Source organism: Bubalus kerabau, chromosome 11 (genome assembly GCF_029407905.1).
Source record: "Bubalus kerabau isolate K-KA32 ecotype Philippines breed swamp buffalo chromosome 11, PCC_UOA_SB_1v2, whole genome shotgun sequence".
NCBI classification, from domain to species: domain Eukaryota; kingdom Metazoa; phylum Chordata; class Mammalia; order Artiodactyla; family Bovidae; genus Bubalus; species Bubalus kerabau.
In genome coordinates this window covers 42,828,866-42,849,641 of record NC_073634.1, presented here as the reverse complement: position 1 = coordinate 42,849,641, position 20,776 = coordinate 42,828,866, and the positions used below count along the sequence as shown (strand labels likewise).

Here is a 20,776-nt window from a genome sequence, read left to right as displayed (position 1 = left end):
CACCATATTGTTTTGATCACTGTAGTGTTGTAATATAAGGGAACCGGATTCCTCAAGCTCCATGTTTATTTCTCAGGATTGCTTTGGCTATTTGGAGTCTTTTATGCTTCCATACAAATTTTTGTTGTTGTTGTTCTAGTTCTATGAAGAATGTAATTTGATAGGGATGGAATTTAATCTGTAGATTACCTTGGGTAGTGTAGTCATTTTGACAATATTGATTCTTCCAATCCAAAAGCTGGTGTATGTTTCCATCTGTTTGTGTCATCTTTGATTTTTTTCATCAGTGTCTTATAGTTTCCAAAATACAGGTCTTTCACCTTTGGTTGCTCATTTTTAAATGACATATAATTACCATTGAAGACTTAATCTATTGTGGGAAATACTTTAATCTTTGAGGAGATTATCTTGGAATTAAGCCACAAGATTTCCTGAAATTCTTATTTAAACTCCTATTTGTTGAATCAAAATTTAACATATTGAAAGCCAGGTGAACATGTACTCTGACAAGCATAGATTTCTGCTAATTTTTAAACATCTATTGAATTTGTGCAGTATATTATCTTCTTAAAGTTTGTTTTGTCTTCTTAAATGAGTTACCCATAGCCCTAGTCAACTGACTAAATAAGAAAATAATTTTGAGAGATCTGTGTAATTCTTTTTTATGATTTCATCCTGATAAAGGTAAATTTAGATCGTTTTTGTACATTTAAACTTATTTTAATCATTATCTAAATTATACTACATAATTCACCAGTTCTAAATTTTGTTGTATGAGAAGAAAAACTCTAAGGAACTATCACAAATATCTATATAAACTAAATTTCCACTCCTCCTTAGTTGGAACCATGATTTCCATTAAAAAAAAAAAAAAAAAGATGTGTTCCTAATATGACCGCCATTTTATATAAGCCTACAAAACCTGGAGATGATAAAAAGGAAGAAAGAAAACATACATAAACAGCTTATTTCAATTCAATGTTTTCTTCTAGATAACCATTTTCAAAAAGTGTTTCTCTCTTCTGACTTACTAACCAACGTTAATCAAAACATTTCTTTCATAAATTCATGTGTCTTATTATCTGTATATAACTGATTTAATACTGACCTTGGGATAAAAAACTCAAGAATACTACAATATGACTAAACAACTGTCATCATATTGATTAAAAGATAGCAATTGACTGTAAAATGCTCACTTCTGGATATTTATTCAAAAGAACTAAAATCAGGACCTCAAAGAGGTGTTTGACTTCCATATTCATTGCAGCATTATTTGCTATAGTCAAGAGATGTAATATCTAAATGTACATTGATGGATGAATGGATAAAGAAAAGTGGTATATACATACAATGAAAGAGTATTCAGGAATAAGGAAAATAGGAAATTCTGTCATATGCTGCTGCTGCTGCTGCTAAGTCGCTTCAGTCGTGTCCGACTCTGTGCGACCCCATAGACAGCAGCCCATTAGGCTCCTCTGTCCCTGGGATTCTCCAGGCAAGAACACTGGAGTGGGTTGCCATTTCCTTCTCCAATGCATGAAAGTAAAAAGTGAAAGTGAAGTCGCTCAGTCGTGTCCGACTCTTAGCGACCCCATGGACTGCAGCCTACCAGCCTCCTCCGTCCATGGATTTTCCAGGCAAGAGTACTGGAGTGGGGTGCCATTGCCTTCTCTGTGTCATATGCTACAACATGGATGAACCTTGAGGGCATTGTGCTATTTGAACTAAGCTGATCATTGAAGGGCAGATACTGCATGATCCCACTTGTAGAAGGTATCTAAAATAGTAAACTCATAGAAACAGGAAGGAGAATGGTGGTTGTCAGAGACTGAGGGGAAGGAGAAATTTGGAGTTCCTGTTCAATGAGTATTGAATTTCAATCGTGCAAGAAAACCAAAAAAAATTGTTCTTGCGATCTGATGTATGATGTATAATGTTGTGCTCATAGTTAACACTACTGATTACATACTTAAAAATTTAAGATGCTATATGTAATATCATGTGCTGAATGTTTTAAGCACAATTTTTTAAAAGTGAAGTAGATTAAAAAAAGGCAATTAAAAAAGAAGGATGATCCCTAGGACTGGAATTCATCACAGTCTTCATAGAGTTAGTTCTTTTAGAGCTTTTCTCAATTATACATAAATGAAAGAAGGGGGAAGTTGGCATAAAGGTGTCCATTAAAAAAAGTAATTGGAATTATGTAAGCTATAAATGAAGAAAGTTAAATTATAAATTTTATGTAGGTGTTTACTAATAGGTAACATAAAAGAGGTTAAAGACAGGCTGTAAGCTCCTAAATAGTTTGAATTTTATCCTAAACAAAATACGGGGTCTTTTAAAAGAGTGACTATATGTTTCCTTTAATATATAAGATATTTATGACATATGATATATACATGTATATATATGAATATATATATGTGTATAAATGAATTTATCTGAATATATCTTATAAAAGATTATCCTTTAAGGAGGAAAAAAGGTAGAGACATCAGGAAACATCAATAATTTTTCCTAATAAAAATGCTATAACAGAATTCTATTTGAGATATGTTTGTAGTAATCAAGCCACCAGGCACTATTGGTATCAAATAGTTTATTCTAGCAAGTACTTTTTGAATTAGTTGGTTTTTAGGAAAAGATAAGGATGTAAAGCAGAGATGAGTGTACTATTACTGAACATGTCTTCTTTAGTAATTCCTGACAAGAAAGCCAACAAATGTAGTTTATTTAAATACAGAATTCTATGAGATATTTCTGCCCTTAGCTTTAAAAGTTTTTGATATGTATCTTATTCAGAAAACTACATGCATAAAAAGTATATTGAAATGTGTTGCTGGGATGATAAGATGAAGCCCAGTGCTAATATGACATGGAGCCACAAATATTTTAATTGCATCTCTTCTTTGGGGAACATTTTATATCCAAATATATTCCAGGAACTAAATGTAGATACTCACAAGGAGAGAGAGACACTCTGCAAGGGCATCCACCATTAGGCAATATAAGAGTGTCCCCTGAACCATGAGACTCAATGGACTTGTAGCCTACTCTAGGGAGCTAAATAAGCAATTTGCAGAGCAATGATTCAAAGTCTGGTTCCCAGAAACTGTATTGAACTACCTTAAAGCAATATTTCAGAAATAGGGAACAAGGTCTTCCCTAGTGGCTCAGAGAGTAAAGAGTCTGCCTGCAATGTAGAAGACCTGGGTTTGTTCCCTGGGTCAGGACTATCCCCTAGAAAAGGGAATGGCTCCCCATTCCAGCGTTCTTGCCTGGAGAATTCCATGGACAGAGAGGCCCAGTGGGCTGCAGTCTATAGGGTCACAAAAAGTTAAACACAACTGACTAACACTTTCACTTTATTTTTCAATGTTATCAATAAAATTCAGATTTTGTTTTCTCTTTTATAGGTTTCTCTTTATATTACTGGAGATTGAAAAGATGCTTTCAGTAGATCTATTTTTTTAAGGTATCTTTCTATATCCTATCTCAGTTCTAGAAGTTTGGGAAAGAAGTCATCTTAAGCAGACCTTTTTAAAAATTTTTGTTTTGAATAATATTTGTTCACCCAGCTTTCCCTAATGTTACTATATTAGAAACTATTTAAAACTATCAAAAGGAGAAATTAACCTTGATGCAATCCTCTTAAGTAATCTATTGAGCTTATGTGAATATTGTTATTTTTACCACTATTGTGCTTTTTATGATTCAGAATCCAATCCTGGATTTCACATTCTGTTTAATTGTCGTGATCTCTTACTTTCCTTCATTCTAGAGAGTTCTTCATTTCCTCAGTCTTTTTTATTTTGTCTTTCATAGCCTTGCCTTGCCACTTTTGAAGAGTATACACCAATTATTTGTAGATTACCTCTCAGTTTGGGTGTGTGCAATTTTTGTCATGATTAGGCTGAGTTATATACTTTTTGGCAAGAATGCCACAGAAATGTTATACTCTTTTCAGTATATAATTTTCAGTTCAGTTCAGTCGTTCAGTCGTGTCTGACTCTTTGCAACCCCATGAACCACCGCACGCCAGGCCTCCCTGTCCATCACCAACTCCTGGAGTCCACCCAAACCCATGTCCATTGAGTTGGTGATGCCATCCAACCACTCATCCTCTGTCATCCCCTTCTCCTCCTGCCGTCAATCTTTCCCAGCATCAGGGTCTTTTCAAATGAGTCAGCTCTTCACATCAGGTGGCCAGAGTATTGGAGTTTCAGCTTCAGCCATCAGTCCTTCCAATGAACACCCAGGACTGATCTCCTTTAGGATGGACTGGCTGGATCTCCTTGCAGCCCAAGGGACTCTCAAGAGTCTTCTCCAACACCACAGTTCAAAAGCATCAATTCTTTGGCGCTCAGCCTTCTTCACAGTCCAACTCTCGCATCCATACATGACCACTGGAAAAACCATAGCCTTGACTAGATGGACCTTTGTTGGCAAAGTAATGTCTCTGCTTTTCAATATGCTATCCAGGTCGGTCATAACTTTTCTTCCAAGGAGTAAGCCTCTTTTAATTTCATGGCTGCAGTCACCATCTGCAGTGATTTTGGAGCCCTAAAAAATAAAGTCTGACCCTGTTTCCTCATCTATTAGCCATAAAATGATGGGACCAGATGCCATAATCTTAGTTTTCTGAATGCTGTGTTTTAACCTAGCTTTTTCACTCTCCTCTTTCACTGTCATCAAGAGGCTCTTTAGTTCTTCTTCACTTTTTATCATAAGGGTGGTGTCATCTGCATATCTGAGGTGATTGATATTTCTCCCAGCAATCTTGATTCCAGCTTGTGCTTCCTCCAGCCCAGCGTTTCTCATGATGTACTCTGCATATAAGTTAAATAAGCAGGGTGACAATATACAGCCTTGACGTACTCCTTTTCCTATTTGGAACCAGTCTGTTGTTCCATGTCCAGTTCTAACTGTTGCTTCCTGACCTGCATACAGGTTTCTCAAGAGGCAGGTCAGTGGTCTGGTATGTCCATCTCTTTCAGAATTTTCCACAGTTTATTGTGATCCACACAGTCAAAGGCTTTAGCATAGTCAATAAAGCAGAAATAGATGTTTTTCTGGAACTCTCTTGGTTTTTCGATGATCCAGCAGATGTTGGCAATTTGATCTCTGGTTCCTCTGCCTTTTCTAAAACCAGCTTGAACATCTGGAAGTTCATGGTTCATGTATTGCTGAAGCCTGGCTTGAAGAATTTTAAGCATTACTTTACTAGCATGTGAAATGAGTGCAATTGTGTGGTAGTTTGAGCATTTTTTGGCATTCTTTCTTTGGGATTGGCATAAAAACTGACCTTTTCCAGTCCTGTGGCCACTGCTGAGTTTTCCAAATTTGCTGGCATATTGAGTGCAATTCTTTCACAGCATCATCTTTCAGGATTTGAAATAGCTCAACTGGAATTCCATCACCTCCACTAGATAATTTTAGGAAGAGCACAAGGTAAATATTTCTTATTGCTGGTAGTCTTAACTTTGATCCCATGTTTAAGGTGGTATTAACCAGTTTTCTCCACTGCAAAGTTATGATTCTTGTTTTGTAATTAACAAGTCTCTCCTAAAGAGATACTTTAAGACTATATAAATGTCCTGTTTCTCATAATACTCCTATTCACTGATTTTAGCATCCATGGATAGTTCTTGGCTGCTACAAATATTATTGTGGTATTTTCTAATGGTCAATTTCTGTTTTGTTTATTTTCCTGCATTTGTTAATTGGAATTCCAGATAACCAAGAGACATTTTCCTCCTGCATTTATGTAGTGAGCTGTTTATTCATTCATTCATTTATAGTAATATGGATTACTGCACATTTATCTTGCTCTGTTTCTTGTAATCTAGTATTAGCAACATTTATTTTATTGCTAAATATGTGCTCGATTTAGCCATTGGCAGCTCCTTTGAGTTGGAGTCTGTTTGCTTTCAACTTGTGCCCCATTGTTTTCTGTGTATGTCCTTATTTATTGCCTACTCAAGATTTTCCAGGGTCATGTTGTGCATTTCTATGTCCCAGCTCTGACACCAGTCATTTTCCAGGGAGACTGAGTTCATTTTATTGGAGAATAGTATTGAGATGCCAAGTTCTGAGCTAAGTAGTCCTTTTAGAGATTTTATTTTTGAGATTTCAAGTTAGAAACATGTGGCCCTTGATGTGAATCATCTTAAGAGTAATACTTTCCAGAATTAAAATCTCAGAAATTTCATGGAAAACTAAATGAGTATGTGAATGCGACTCAGGGTGAGAAATTTGCAGCTGCAAACAAAACTCAAAAAAGTAGTAAAAATCCAATATGGGAACTGTTTAAATTCATTTGAAAAGGAAGAAAAATTCTCTGAACTTGTATCAGAGTATGGGAGATGGTAAGATCTAAAACAGATCACATTAGAATGTAATTATAGGTGGCTGTGTTAATGTAAGGGACTTTATTAGTTACTAAAAGCTTAGTGTTATCATCCTTTCAGTGAGAAAATAGAGAAAATGATATTATTGTGAATATGTAAGCACAAAAGTCTTTTAATATCTTACTTTCTAATGCTAAAATGCTATTTGAACTGTTTTACATAAATAGAAGAAAAAAAATATTCTTAGTGTCAACACTATAATCATGTATCTCTGAATCAATGACCTCATTATGACTAACAATAGGTATATTAGAAAACTGGGAAATAATGGATACTAGCGCTTCCCTCCGGAGAAGGCAATGGCACCCCACTCCAGTACTCTTGCCTGGAAAATCCCATGGACGGAGGAGCCTGGTAGGCTGCAATCCATGGGGTCGCTAAGAGTCTGATACGACTGAGCCACTTCACTTTCACTTTTCACTTTCATGCATTGGAGAAAGAAATGGCAACCCACTCCAGTGTTCTTGCCTGGAGAATCCCAGGGACGAGGCAGCCTGCTGGGCTGCCATCTATGGGGTCGCACAGAGTTGGACACGACTGAAGTGACTTAGCAGCAGCGCTTCCTTTGTGGCCCAACTGGTAAAGAATCTGTCCGCAATGCAGGAGACCTGGGTTTGATCCCTGGTTTGGGAAGATCCCCTGGAGAAGGGAAAGGCTACCCACTCCAGTATTCTGGCCTGGAGAATTGCATGAACTGTATAGTCCATGGGGTCGCAAAGAGTCATACACGACTGAGCAACTTTCATTATTCATTAGATATTAATTAGAAATTATGGTAAATCAAGGCAAGTGAAAATTTTTCATTATTATTATTATTTTTTGAGCTTTGCAAGTACTTTCCCTCTCTCTGGAAAAAAAATATATGTATATGAAACATATACACTTATATGAAACATATATATATACATATAAGCTTTAAAGAAAGTCAGATATTTTACTCATTTAAAATCTATATTTGAAACAGTACAGAGTACCTAAACTCAAAGAAAACAAAAATGGTTGTGGGGCTTAGAATTTCAGTGGAAATATTTCCTGAATTATTTCTACTTAAGTTCAAATTCTGCTAATGTTCTCCTATAGGACACAATTCTCAAGATAAGTTGAGGTAACTTATCTTTTCTAGGAGTACTTTTGTTTTCAGTATTGTTAGGAATATCATGACCTTATACTATCAAAAAGCCTACTGAAAACACTGCTAGCTTAGTGTACCAACTGAGAATGCTCCAGAATGACGTCATTGTGTCCACTAGCTAAGTGTTCTCTAATGGCATGTGACAGCTAAAATGCCAGGGCTTGGATTCGGCACAGTTCTCAACTTAATTGGCACCTTAGAGTCACCTGGATTCAACAAAATCACAGAGTTATGAAAAGATATTACACTTCACTGTTAATTACCACAAGATCTCTTAGGGAAATTTCGAAGCCTGAGCTAGGATACCTGTGCAGTTCTACCAAACTGACAATGAGACTTGTCAATCTCCAGCCATCAATCAAGATAATGTGTTTGCTTTATATTACTTTCCCATGACTAATATTAACATGTAAAATTCAAATAAAGATAGGAAAGGAAACTACACACAATATTAAAAATATGGAGTGGAAATGAATTATTTTGGAGCATATTCGACTTAAGAATAACGGCCAACACATGAATCATTTTTTTTAGAGAATTTCTTATCAAACTCACCAACTTCCTTCTACAAGTCTCTTCATATTGTTAAATCTGGTGAATTCTAACCTTAAGAATTTAATATGTAACTGTAGATATTATATAACTTGAATCATGTGATTTCCATTCCACATACCAGAATATAAGAATTGAAACTGGTATCAGAAAAAAAAAAAAAAGTTTCTAATTTCATGGTCTGCTTTAATCAACTTTGACCTTTGACAGATCAGAAAATGGGGTACAAGTACCAGAATTTATTAGTTCAGTGAGTCATTACATGTATTCCTCCTGTCCCTATCTGTCCCTGGAGAGTCGTTTTGTGGTCAGGTGCGGTGCAGAAAATTAGACCTCTTCTTCTGACTCAGGATTGAGTCAGAGTTCAGTTTTCAGTCGTGTCCGACTCTTTGTGACCCCATAGGCTGCAGCATGCCAGGCTTCCCTGTCCTTCACCAACTCCTGGAGCATGCTAAGACTCATGTCCATCAAGTCCATGATGTCATCTAACTGACTCATCCTCTGTCATCCTCTTCTCCTCCTGCCTGCAATCTTTCCCAGCATCAAGGTCTTTTCTAATGAGTCAGCTTTTTGTATAAGGTGACCAAAGTATTGGAGCTTCAGCTTCAGCATCAGTCCTTCCAATGAGTATTCAGGACTGATTTCCTTAAGGATTGACTGGTTGGATCTCCATGCAGTCCAAGGGAATCTCAAGAGCCTTTTCCAACACCACAGTTCAAAAGCATCAATTCTTCAGTGCTCAGCTTTCTTTAAAGTCCAACTCTCACATCTATATATGACTACTGGAAAAACCAAAGCTTTGGCTAGACAGACCTTTGTCAGCAAAGTAATGTCTTTGCTTTGTAATATGCTGTCTAGGCTGGTCATAGCTTTCCTTCCAAGGAGCAAGTGTCTTTTAATTTCAGGGCTGCAGTAACCATCTGCAGTGATTTTGGAGCCCAAAAAATAAAGTCTGTCACTGTTTCCATTGTTTCCCCATCTATTTGCCATGAAATGATGGACCACATGCCATGATCTTAGGTTTTTTAATGTTCAGTGAAAAATCCAGCTTTTTCACTCTCCTTTTTCACTTTCATCAAGAGGCTCTTTAGATCTTCATCGCTTTCTGCCATAAAGGTGGCATTATCAGCATATCTGAGGTTATTGATATTTCTCCCAGCAAACTTGATTCCAGATTGTGCTTCATCCAGCCCATCATTTCTCATGATGTACTCTGCATAGAAGTTAAATAAGCAGGGTGACAATATACAGCCTTGATGTATGTCTCTCCCAATTTTGAACTAGTCCATGTTCCATGTCCAGTTCTGACTGTTGCTTCTTGACCTGCATACAGATTTCTCAGGAGGCAGGTCAGGTGGTCTGGTATCCCCATCTCTTGAAGAATTTTCCACAGTTTGTTGTGATCCACACAGACAAAGACTTTTGCATAGTCAATAAAGCAGAAGTAGATTTTTTCTGGAACTCTTTTGCTTTTTCGATGATCCAACATATGTTGGCAATTTGATCTCTGGTTCCTCTGGCTTTTCTAAATCCAGCTTGACTATCTGGAAGTTCTCAGTTCATGTACTGTTGAAGCCTGGCTTGGAGAATTTTGAGCATGAATTTGCTAGCATGTGAGATGAGTGCAATTGTATAGTAGTTAGAAGAGTTTTTGGCATTGCCCTTTGGGGATTGGAATGAAAACTGACCTTTTCCAGTCCTGTGGTCACTGTTGAGTTTTCCAAATTTCCTGGCATATTGAGTGCAGCACTTTCACAGCATCATCTTTTAGGATTTGAAATAGCATTAGCTGGAATTCCATCACCTCCACTAGCTTTTTTCGTAGTGATGCTTCCTAAGGCCCATATGACTTCACATTCCAGGATGTCTGGCTCTAGGTGTGATCACCCCATCATGGTTATCTGGGTCATGAAGATCGTTTTTGTACATTTCTTCTGTGTATTCTTGCCACCTCTTCTTAATATCTTCTGCTTCTGTTAGGTCCATACAGTTTCTGTCCTTAAATGTGCCTATCTTTACATGAAATCTTCCCTTGTGAAAGTTACTCAGTTATGTCCAACTCGTTGTGATCCCATGGACTGTATAGTCCATGGGATTCTCTAGGCAAGTATACTGGAGTGGGTAGCCTTTCCTTCTCCAGGGGATTTCCCAACCCAGGAATCAAACCCAGGTCTCTGGGATTGCAGACAGATTCTTTACCAGCTGAGCCACAAGGGAAGCACAAGAATATTGGAGTGGGTAACCTATCCCTTCTCCAGCAGATCTTCCCAACTCAGGAGTAGAACTGGGGTCTCCTGAATTGCAGGTGGATTCTTTACCAACAGAGCTATCAGGGAAGCCCTGTATCTTTCTTGAAGAGATCTCTAGTATTTTCCATTCTATTGTTTTCCTCTATTTCTTTGCCTTGATCACTGAAGAAGGCTTTCTTATCTCTCCTTGCTATTCTTTGGAACTCAGCATTCAGATGGGTATATTTTTCATTTTGTCTTTTGCCTTTAGCTTCTCTTCTTTTCTCAGCTATTTGTAAGACCTCCTCAGACAACCATTTTAGCTTTTTTCATTTCCTTTTCTTGGAGATGGTCTTTATCATGCCTCCTGTATGATGTCATGAGCTTCTGTCCATAGTTCATCAGGCCCTCTGTCATCAGATCTTGAGTCCAAAAACAAGTATAAAATCTTAGAAATCATTTAGTCAAGTGTTGTAGTCTATGTGCCTGTGGAAGGAGTAAAGTCAACTTTTTGAAATGTGTCTCTTAATAAACAATCAAAATTATGCATTTTAATTACAGTCATAAAATATGCATGACAATTATAAATATGAGAAATTATAACAGTGTATGAGATAGCTGGTTGTTAATATTTTTCTTCTTTTGGTCAAAATTTAAATCTACTTAGAGATACCATTGGAAACTCTCTTTGTAATTATATGTGACTTTCATTAAAACAAAAATAAACTGGGAAATGACCACTTAATAGATTGAATTTTTTCATAAATAGCAATTTAAAACATCAATGTTTTGGGGAAATAATAATAATTTTAAAATGCCCTGAGGGTATTCACATATGCCCAAAAATAGACATTTTAAACCAACCACGATGTGATGGGAACCAAAAATTTACTACAAATACCAGCAAGTAAACCTAACTGCATCACAAGTGAATAACATATCCCACCCTGAAAAAAGTGGAGAAGTCAAGAACTAATATAAGAAACTGTAGGAAATACTGTAAGATAAAGACAAAATAGGGGCTTCCCTGGTGGCTCAGATGGTAAAGAATCTGCCTGCAATGCAGGAGACTGGGATTCGATTCCTGGGTAGGGAAAGTCCCCTGGAGAAGGGAATGGTTACCCAATGCAGTACTCTTGCCTGGAGAATCCCATGGACAGAGTAGCCTGGTCAGCTACAGTCCATGGGGTTGCAAAGATTTGGACACAACTGAACAACTGACACATACAAAGACAAAATAAACTCTGGTTAGGAAAATTGTTTTTTGTAGGGGTATGATTTAGCAATTCTGAAACTATTTTATGTGTATACTGAAACTGACAAATATGAAAAATAGTGTTGATAAAATGAGAGCCAGGTCTCACATTTCTTATTTTCAAAGAAAGAACTTACACATAAGGAAAGAAGGAAGGCTAGAATGAACTATGCAGTGTTGGATTTGGTTTGAGGTATCTGTATAAACTGGTTTTTGATAGATTAATAAATAGAACAATAGACATGGAGTGTGTTTGTTCACCCACGCAGGGGTTAGTACACAAACACATTTTCTTATTCTGTCTGTTAGTATGGCCTAGAAGCCATGATATTCTGATCACAATTAGGTCACCTAGGACCCAGAAGAATCTGAAATTCTTCTGGTTCCAGAAAGTAAAGAGTTTTGCAAAGAGAGAAAACAACAACAAAAACAACACAGAGCCACCGTAGGGAACCCTAGACAGAACTGGAATAACTTTTTCAAAAGAATAAAATAATAATAGTATTGGAATATAACTCCTGGGCTAAAATACATTTTCATGGATCCTTACTGACTTAAATAAATAATCAGATTAACTAATAAATGATGGAAACATGACAAGCCTTTCCTATAGTAGAATTCTAATGAAAACATAGAAGAAACAAGGGAAATAAAGAACTATTGTTAGGCACTACCTTCAGTCATAATTTGTTACAGACAAAAATCCATTGATGAATAGAGAAATTTGGGGAAAAGGTTTGAGGATAAAAAGATTTGCATAACCTCAAGTGTGTCTCCCAAGGTATTTATCAACTGCGAAGGGAAGAATGACAACTTTAGCAGACACCATCTTAACCAAGTGATCCAAGTAAACATCACTAGGAATAAGACATAGAGACATCACGAGTCCCTTGATGTGAAGTACCAAGAAGGGTACAACATTATGCATGTGTTATTTTTGACAATAATGTACAACTTCAGTCTAACCATGAGAAAGTATCAGATGATCCCCATATTAAGGGCATTTTATAACATTGTTGAATATTCTTCAAAAGTGTCATAAACATAAAAGATAAGAAAAGCTAAGGAACTGCCATAGATTGTATAACAAATATAAATAACAACTAAATATAATGTGAGATCTTGTACAGGATGCTACAAAAGAAAAATGACATTAATGGAAAGTTTGTGAAATTCAAATAAGCTCTGTAGTTTAGTTAATAATATTGCATCAACATTAATTTCTTATTCTTCATTATTTTACTATAGTTGTATAAAATAACATTAGAAGAAGTTGCATGAAAAATACAGGAAAACTCTTGTACTATTCCTGAAGTTATGTAAAGTTAGTTTTTAATGTATTCAAATAAAATTTTAAAAGGGGCTTTGTAGGGACCCATGTGTACAACCTCCTCATTTTACACATTAGAAGCTCCAAAATACTAAAGGATTTATCCACAATACAAAGTTTGAGGGAAAGTTAAGATGAGCTCTAAGGGTATTGTCAAATTTTCTGAGAACTTCTTTCCTCTGGTTCAATGTATGAAAATTGAATTTTAATTCTTAGCAATTGGTAACTGCTGGTCAGCTAGTCTAAATTACAGCTTCCCAGTTTCAGTTCTCTTGGTGTTTATGCAATATGAAGATGAATGCCAAAATTGTTTTCACTATCTCTTGTCATACTGACAACCTACCTACAGTACATTGAGTAAGTATACCAGTGACAAAAATGCTTTATCTCAAGTAGGCTTGTCTGTCTAGATTGAGGAATAAATAAAGCTACCAGATTTTATCAAGTTAAGAGAAAAACTCAGAATTTATAAATAAGGTATTTTTAGCAATAATTATCAACATTAAATGACTCTTCAACTTTTGAAAGGTGAATATCAAGCCACTTTAATTTAGAAATGTTAGATTCATAAAATAGTAACTTACACATGCTACGAATAGATCTCTTACAAAAAGAAATATGTTTATGTTTGCACTTTTCTTTGATTTCAAGACATCAGCTAAGCCTAATGCACTTTCATTTATCTTTAGAAAAGAGGCAGGAACTATTTATCTTATAAAGCTTTATTAATTCCATATTCATTAACTGTCCAGTTTAGCACTCACTCAATGAATCAGCATTATCTTTGGGCCTGATATTGGTTTTCTAAAATTTTTTATTGAAAAGTTTTATTCTTTATCAGTAAGTAAATATTACTCATTCAGTTGTGTCTTAACTCTTTGCGACTCCATGGGCTGTAAGCCGCTAGGCTCCTTTGTCCATAGTATTCTGTATGGAAGAATAGTGGAATGGGTGACCATTCCCTTCTCCAGGGGATTATATTTGCCTTCACAGTAGCAATTAACAACAACAACAAAAATACATCAAAAATGTTAAAGGTAGTAGCAATAAAAAGTGATCAGTGTCTTCCCTAGTGGCTCAGTGGTGAAAAATCCACCTGCATGGATGAGGGTTTAATCCCTGATCCAGGAAGATATCACATCCTGTGGAGCAATCAAGCACAGATGCCACAACTATTGAGCCTGTGCTCCAGAGCCTGGGAGCTGCAACTACTGAGCCCATGTGCTATAACTACAGAATCCTATACATCTAGATCCCTTGCTCTGCAACAAGAGAAGCCACAAGGAGAAACCTGCACACGGCAACTAGAGAAAAGCCCGCTCAGCAACACAGCCAAACATAATTAATTAATTAATTATTTGAAAAAAAGTTATCAGGTCCCACTTGGATATTTATTATTTATAGATACAAATTGCTGATGCATCTGTTGCCAGGCTGAAAATCTCACAAGATTGATTAGCACCAGAACTAGCCTTGAGAATTACATACATGATATGAATTGAGGTAGTCTGGTCAGAGTTATCTGTTCCCACATGGTTCCACTGCTGAGCTACCCACTAGCTGAGACTCCAGCATGAGAGCTTTAGAGATAATACATATAAATGTTAAGAAAAAGAAAAGCATGATCTGGCAGCCTCGGATTCTGGGTTGTAGAGTTTTCACCAATAATGATTTTTGTTACTTAAAGCAAATCTTTATTTTATATTGTAGTATTTAGTTGATTATTTTTTGTTACTTCGGACATGAAACTTTACATCTCGTATTCTCCATTTCCCTTCTGAAAAGGCTTCTTTGAGTTTTATCACTCTTCTCCTAGTACTCTAGATGATGATGCTAAAATTCACAGAGTCTTTGTTCCTGGAACTTGCATTATTCTGTGTGGGATTACCTTCCATCTTCCCTGCCATAGATAAAATTCATATGCCAAATTTGGAACTGATTTAAAATATTTGTGTAGCTTTTTAAATGCTGTGAACAAGGAATGAGATTTTGCCAAAACTCTCTTACCAGAAAACATACCTTTTTTTCAGAGATAATACATCCTTCACTTTATGTTCTTTACAGTTTATAAAACATTTAATACGTATCACTGAAGGTTCTTATAGCCCCAGTAGATATTAAGATGATTTTATGGGAGCTGAATTTGAAGACTAGTGAATGGATCCCTAAAATCGTCCATTAGTGAGAGGTGCAGCTCATCCAGCTACCGTGCTTCCCATTATACCACACCGTCTTAGGACACACCAGTTAGTGTTAGCTATTTCAAAAATAGCAACTTCTGAAATCACATATTAGCTCTTAGATTTTTTTTTTAAATATCTGTGTTTAATAGTAAGGGAAACGAATATGACTTGATATTTTATTTTGATTGAACATGAGCAAATGGTGCTTCCTTTGGGTATTTGTCTTATCTCCTCACTGAATTCATATGGAATTAGCAGTGGTAGTTTGGGAAATTCTTTTATAAAAATACCTTTCTTGACTTTGAGGTGTAGAAAGAGAATGGCTATGAATGAATATACTTGAAAGTGAGCAGTGCATTTTGTGAGACTTGAAATTCATCAAACTTAAGGTGCCTTACTTCTGAGCCTGTTCATGAAAGGACCTGAGAAGGCTGAAAGAGTTTTATATATGATCAAAATTGAATCTGAAGAAAAGCTGTCTAAAATTCTCATTGCCACATTTCTAAAGTTAGAAAAAAGTTTAAAATGTGATTGTATAGAGAGTCTCATCCTGAAATCCTAGAAAATGACAATTCTTAGGAGGTTTAGGGAGGATATGGGAGAAAAATGGGTGTAGGGAACAAAGAAAATCAAAGTAAAACTTCATAGAGATCAGAAAATATTATTTTAGGTAAGAGAATAAATAAATCTTTACTCTAGGACTCAGCTTAATAAAGCTGATTAGTTAAATTTAAAACCTTTGGTTTTGGAATCACAACCGCAAGGATATGGGATAAATCCTAGCTCACAGTTCTGAGCAGCTTCTTAATCATTTTCAGCATCAGTTTAATCTACACAGTGGGAATATGAGTTTATTAGAAATGATGTTTTGAAAATTAGGGGGAAAGTATGTAAAGGTACTAAAACATTGCTCTGGCAAATCTTTTATTTTTATGTGCAAGAAAAATGACCAGAGTTCTTACTAATAAAACTAGATTATCTATATTGAATATAGATTTTGGGGGTTGAAGAAAGGAGTAGGGGGATTTATTTTCACCATATATCATTTAGCTAAGTTTGAAATGTATACCATGAATATGTATTGCCTCATCAAAAGAGTGGTTTTTAAAATTATGCAAACATTATAGACTAAATCTCATGTTGAGATCTTTGGAATCTATAAAGTAATCAATGGAAATCAGTATTTCTATGATCCCCTTATAGAAGTACCGTAAAGGAATAAATGGCCTCCTAGCTATACCTTTAGTTTCTCTCTTACGTCCCAGCTGAAAGCCTCCCATCAATTTAGTACAAATATGTATCTGAAAGAATTTTGTAAAATTCTTATATTTTTATTTTAAATTATCCTTAATCATTTTGGAAGGCATATACTTTTGATATTCCATTTTATAGACAGATATACATGCTGAACTTCATAGATATTAATTCATTCAAAATCACATGTTAAGTAAAAAGGGTGGGATTCAAACTTAGAAAATTTTCAAAATTCTATTATGCTTTAAAAATAGAGCGTATTGTTTTAGAACAGAATGTATGGCAATATCCCATATTCCTTGTCCCCATGCATGCATAGCTTCCCCATTATCAACACCCCTCACCACCATGGTATATCTGTTATAACTGATGTACCCACAGTGATATATCATAATTACCTGAAGTTCCCAGGTGGCAGATTAAAAACTCACCTGCCAATGCAGGAAACATAAGAGACCAGGGTTCGATCCCAGGGTCAGGAAGATCCCCTGGAGGAAGGCATGGCAACTCACTCCAGTATTCTTGCCTGGAGAATCCTATGGACAGAGAAACCTGGTGGGCTACAGTCCGTAGGGTCCCAAAGAGTTGGACAGGACTGAAGTGACAGCATGCATGCATGTACCTGAAGTTTAAAGCTTACATTAAAATTCATTCTTGGTGTTGTCCATTCTATGAGTTTTGACAAATGTACCTAAATAATGAAATATATACATCATTATGGTATCATATAGGGCATCTGCACTGCACTAAAGCCCTGCTTTACCTACTCACATATCCATTCCCCTTAAGCCCTGGCAACCACTGAAAATATCTATAATTTTGTCTTTTTTCTGAATATCATCTAATTAGAATCATACAGTATGTAAAATTTTTGGATTAGCTTCTTTCACTTCAGTTCAGTCAGTTCAGTCGCTCAGTCATGTCCGATTTTTTGCGACCCCATGAATCGCAGCACGCCAGGCCTCCCTGTCCATCACCAACTCCCGGAGTTCACTCAGACTCATGCCCATCGAGTCGGTGATGCCATCCAGCCATCTCATCCTCTGTCGTCCCCTTCTCCTCCTGCCCCCATCCCTCCCACCATCAGAGTCTTTTGCAATGAGTCAACTCTTCGCATCAGGTGGCCAAAGTACTGGAGTTTCAGCTTTAGCATCATTCCTTCCAAAGAACACCCAGGGCTGATCTCCTTGAGAATGGACTGGTTGGATCTCCTTGCACTTAGTATTGTGCATTTAAGTTTCCTCCATATCTTTTAACTTGATAGCTATTTCTTTTTAGTGATAAATAATATTTCATTGTCTGGATGCATCACCGTTTATCTATTCTCCTACTGATGGGCATCATGGTCACTTCCAAATTTTGGCATTTGTGAATAAAGCTGCAGTAAATATCCATATGCAGATTTTTGTGTGGGTATACATTTTCAACTCTTTCAGGTAAATACCAAGGAGTGAATTTGCTGGATTCTATGGTAAGAGTATGTTTAGTTTTGTTAAATGCCACCAAACTGTCTTCCAAAATGCCTATCATTTTTCATTTCCACCGGAAATGATTGAGAACTCTTGATGCTCCATATTTCACCAGCATCTGGTGTTGTCAGTTTTGGATTTCACCAATTTTTCTAGGTGTGTAGTGGTATTTCATTGCTGTTTTCATTTGCATTTCTCTAACGATATATAATGTGAAACATCTTTTCATATGTTTGTTTGCTATTTGTAACTTTTAAAACTTTTTGACCACAAATCTGTGTATTAAAAACAAACAAAATAAGTGTGCCACCGGATGTGAGGAATTAGTTCCCAAAATTGGAAGTGAGGGTCCAGGGGGCTAAGAAGCTGTGTAGAGGGCAGGCTGAAAATGGATGCTGGAGAAAGTGGATCTCAGCCAATGGGCAGTTGTCCAATTACTGAACTTTCAGCAGGTGGACCTTTTGAAAGTCATGATATTCTTTGGAAATTTTTTTTAATGTGAAAAATTAACTTTTTCCCAGTCATCTTCTTGAATTATTAGGGACACCTAATCTTACATTTTAATCTTGCATCTTATATCTGCTCAGAAATGATAAGGGGAAGTAGGTAGGGTATATAACACAAGATGGACCAGGTGTTAATAACTGCCAATGATGGATAATGGTGAAGGATTTTATTATATTCTTCTATTTCTATATATGGTTAAAGTTTTCTACAATAAATAATTTAAAATAAATATGCAAAGCAACATGATATAAGATATATAAAGTTTTTGAGATAAGACACAGCTTGTTCCTTTAGGAGAAGGAAATGGCAACCCATTCCAGTATTCTTACCTGGAGAATCCCAGGGACAGAGGAGTCAGGTGGGCTGCCGTCTATGGGGTCGCACAGAGACGGATACTACTGAAATGACTTAGCAGCAGCAGCAGCAGCAGTGTTCCTTTAATTGTTGGGTCATTTGCTAATTGTTTTGAATCATTTAAAATCATACAAAAATGTAATATTTGAAGCTTCATGCTTTTAGTGTATATTATATTGACAGAGGTATTTTCTGATTCCCTGGTGGCTCAGTGGTAAAGAATCCCCCTGTACTCTGAATCCAACAGTATTCCCCAAATTCATATATTGAAGCTCTAATTCCCAGGATGACTATATTTGGAGATAGGGCCTTTAAGAAGGTCATTAAGATTAAATGTGGCCACAAATGCCCTAATCCAATGACTGATGTCATTACAACAGGAGGAAGAGACCCCAGGGATATACACAAAGGCCTTGTGGGGACACAAAGAGAAGGCCTGTATCTGTGAGCAAAGGACAGAGGCCCTAGGAGAAACTAACCATGCCAGCATCATGATTTCAGACTTCCAACCTTCAGAATGTGGGAAAATAAACGTCTATTATTTAGGTCATTCATTTGGTGGTTTTTTTTTTCTTTTTTAATGGCATCCCCAGCTGACTAGTATACCAGAATAAAATGTTCAATGGAAATAAAATGAATTTATCCACATTAAGAAACACTTAGGGTCTATTTGCTGTTCTAAAATTACAAATGAAGTTCAAGGCAATACAGCCTTGAACTTTCATTTTGTTCCAGCTTCAAATCTTTCACTGATTATGTTAAGGGGTAATGAAAAGGCTATTAAGGTATTTTTAATGATCCATCATAAAATGATGTAATGAAAGAACCCCTCTTGATGGTGGAATATAAATTTGGCCTACTATAATAAAGTTGTGTTATTAATTAAAGTAGAAGCACTGCATCAATAAGAATAAATAATATAGTTGCCTTTTTACTATAATTTAACCTATACAACATTAGAAGTACTGATACAAGAGAAATTCTACTCCTCTGAAAACACCTCTGGCAACAAAACATTCACTAAAGGCATAAAACCTCAAATATTACATTCTTGTCTGATTTTAAATGTTTCAAAACACTTAGCAAATGACCCAACACCCAACAATTAAAGGAACACAGTTGTATCTTCTTGTCTCAAAAACTTTACTTATATATTTTATATCATGTCACTTTGAACATTTATTTTAAATTATTTATTATAGAAACCTTTAACCATATATAGAAATAGGAGACTACAATAAAATCCTTTAGCATTATCTATCATCAACAGTTATCGACACCTGGCCCATCTCGTGTTCTGTACCCTACTTACTTCCCCTTATCATTCCTGCACAAGCGTAAAAGGTATTACTTCATCTGTACATATTTCAGTGTGTTTCTCTGAAAGTCAATAACTTTCTTTTTAAAGATACCCATGATGTCATTATTATTTGAAAAGCTTAATAAATCCTTAATACCAGAAAAGATCCATTGTTTAAATTTTTCCAACTTTCTCACAAATGTCACAATTATTTTTATATTTAAAAAATCAGGAACAAGGTCAGTTATAAACATTGCATTTAGTTAATATGTCTCTTTAAAAGATTTTGTAGCAGAACAAGTGGCTTTTTGCCCACTGCACAATGGAAAGACCAAATGCTGAGGCAATAGTCTCTTCCAGAATGTAAAGGCTTCATTGCAGTGTGGCCAAATAAAAAGACAGGAAGCAAAGTTAAGATGTGTTTCCTGGATAGGCAGTTGAGTGGGGTATTTTATCTGGGAAACAGGGAGCAAGAGGGGTAGGGGGCCCGGGAATGAATGGTGGAAAGCAAATTTTTAGTTTCAAGAGTTCACTATACAAATGTGACTGTTCTTCATACCTTGTCATGTGTTACATTTACAAAATGGGCAGGATTCATTATGAAGCTTGTGGTAGGTTTTCATCTTTGAGGTGTAAAGCTCGCTATGTCATTCTAGTCCCTCACTGTGCCTGCACCTGCATGATGCTTACTGAGGGGCTGTAAGTGAGTCATTTCTTTATCTGTGGTTTCTCTGGTACTCAGCAAAACAAGCTTGGTGTTCTCAACCTATCATTCTGTTTCTGCCTTAGTGCCTTATAA

The 20,776-nt window shown here is 36.2% G+C and overlaps 1 pseudogene; it reads left to right on the top strand.

Moving 5' to 3' along the window:
* Positions 1–18,204: 18,204 nt before the first annotated feature.
* Positions 18,205–19,542, top strand: LOC129623102 (proteasome maturation protein-like; annotated as a pseudogene).
* The last annotated feature ends 1,234 nt before the right edge of the window (positions 19,543–20,776 follow it).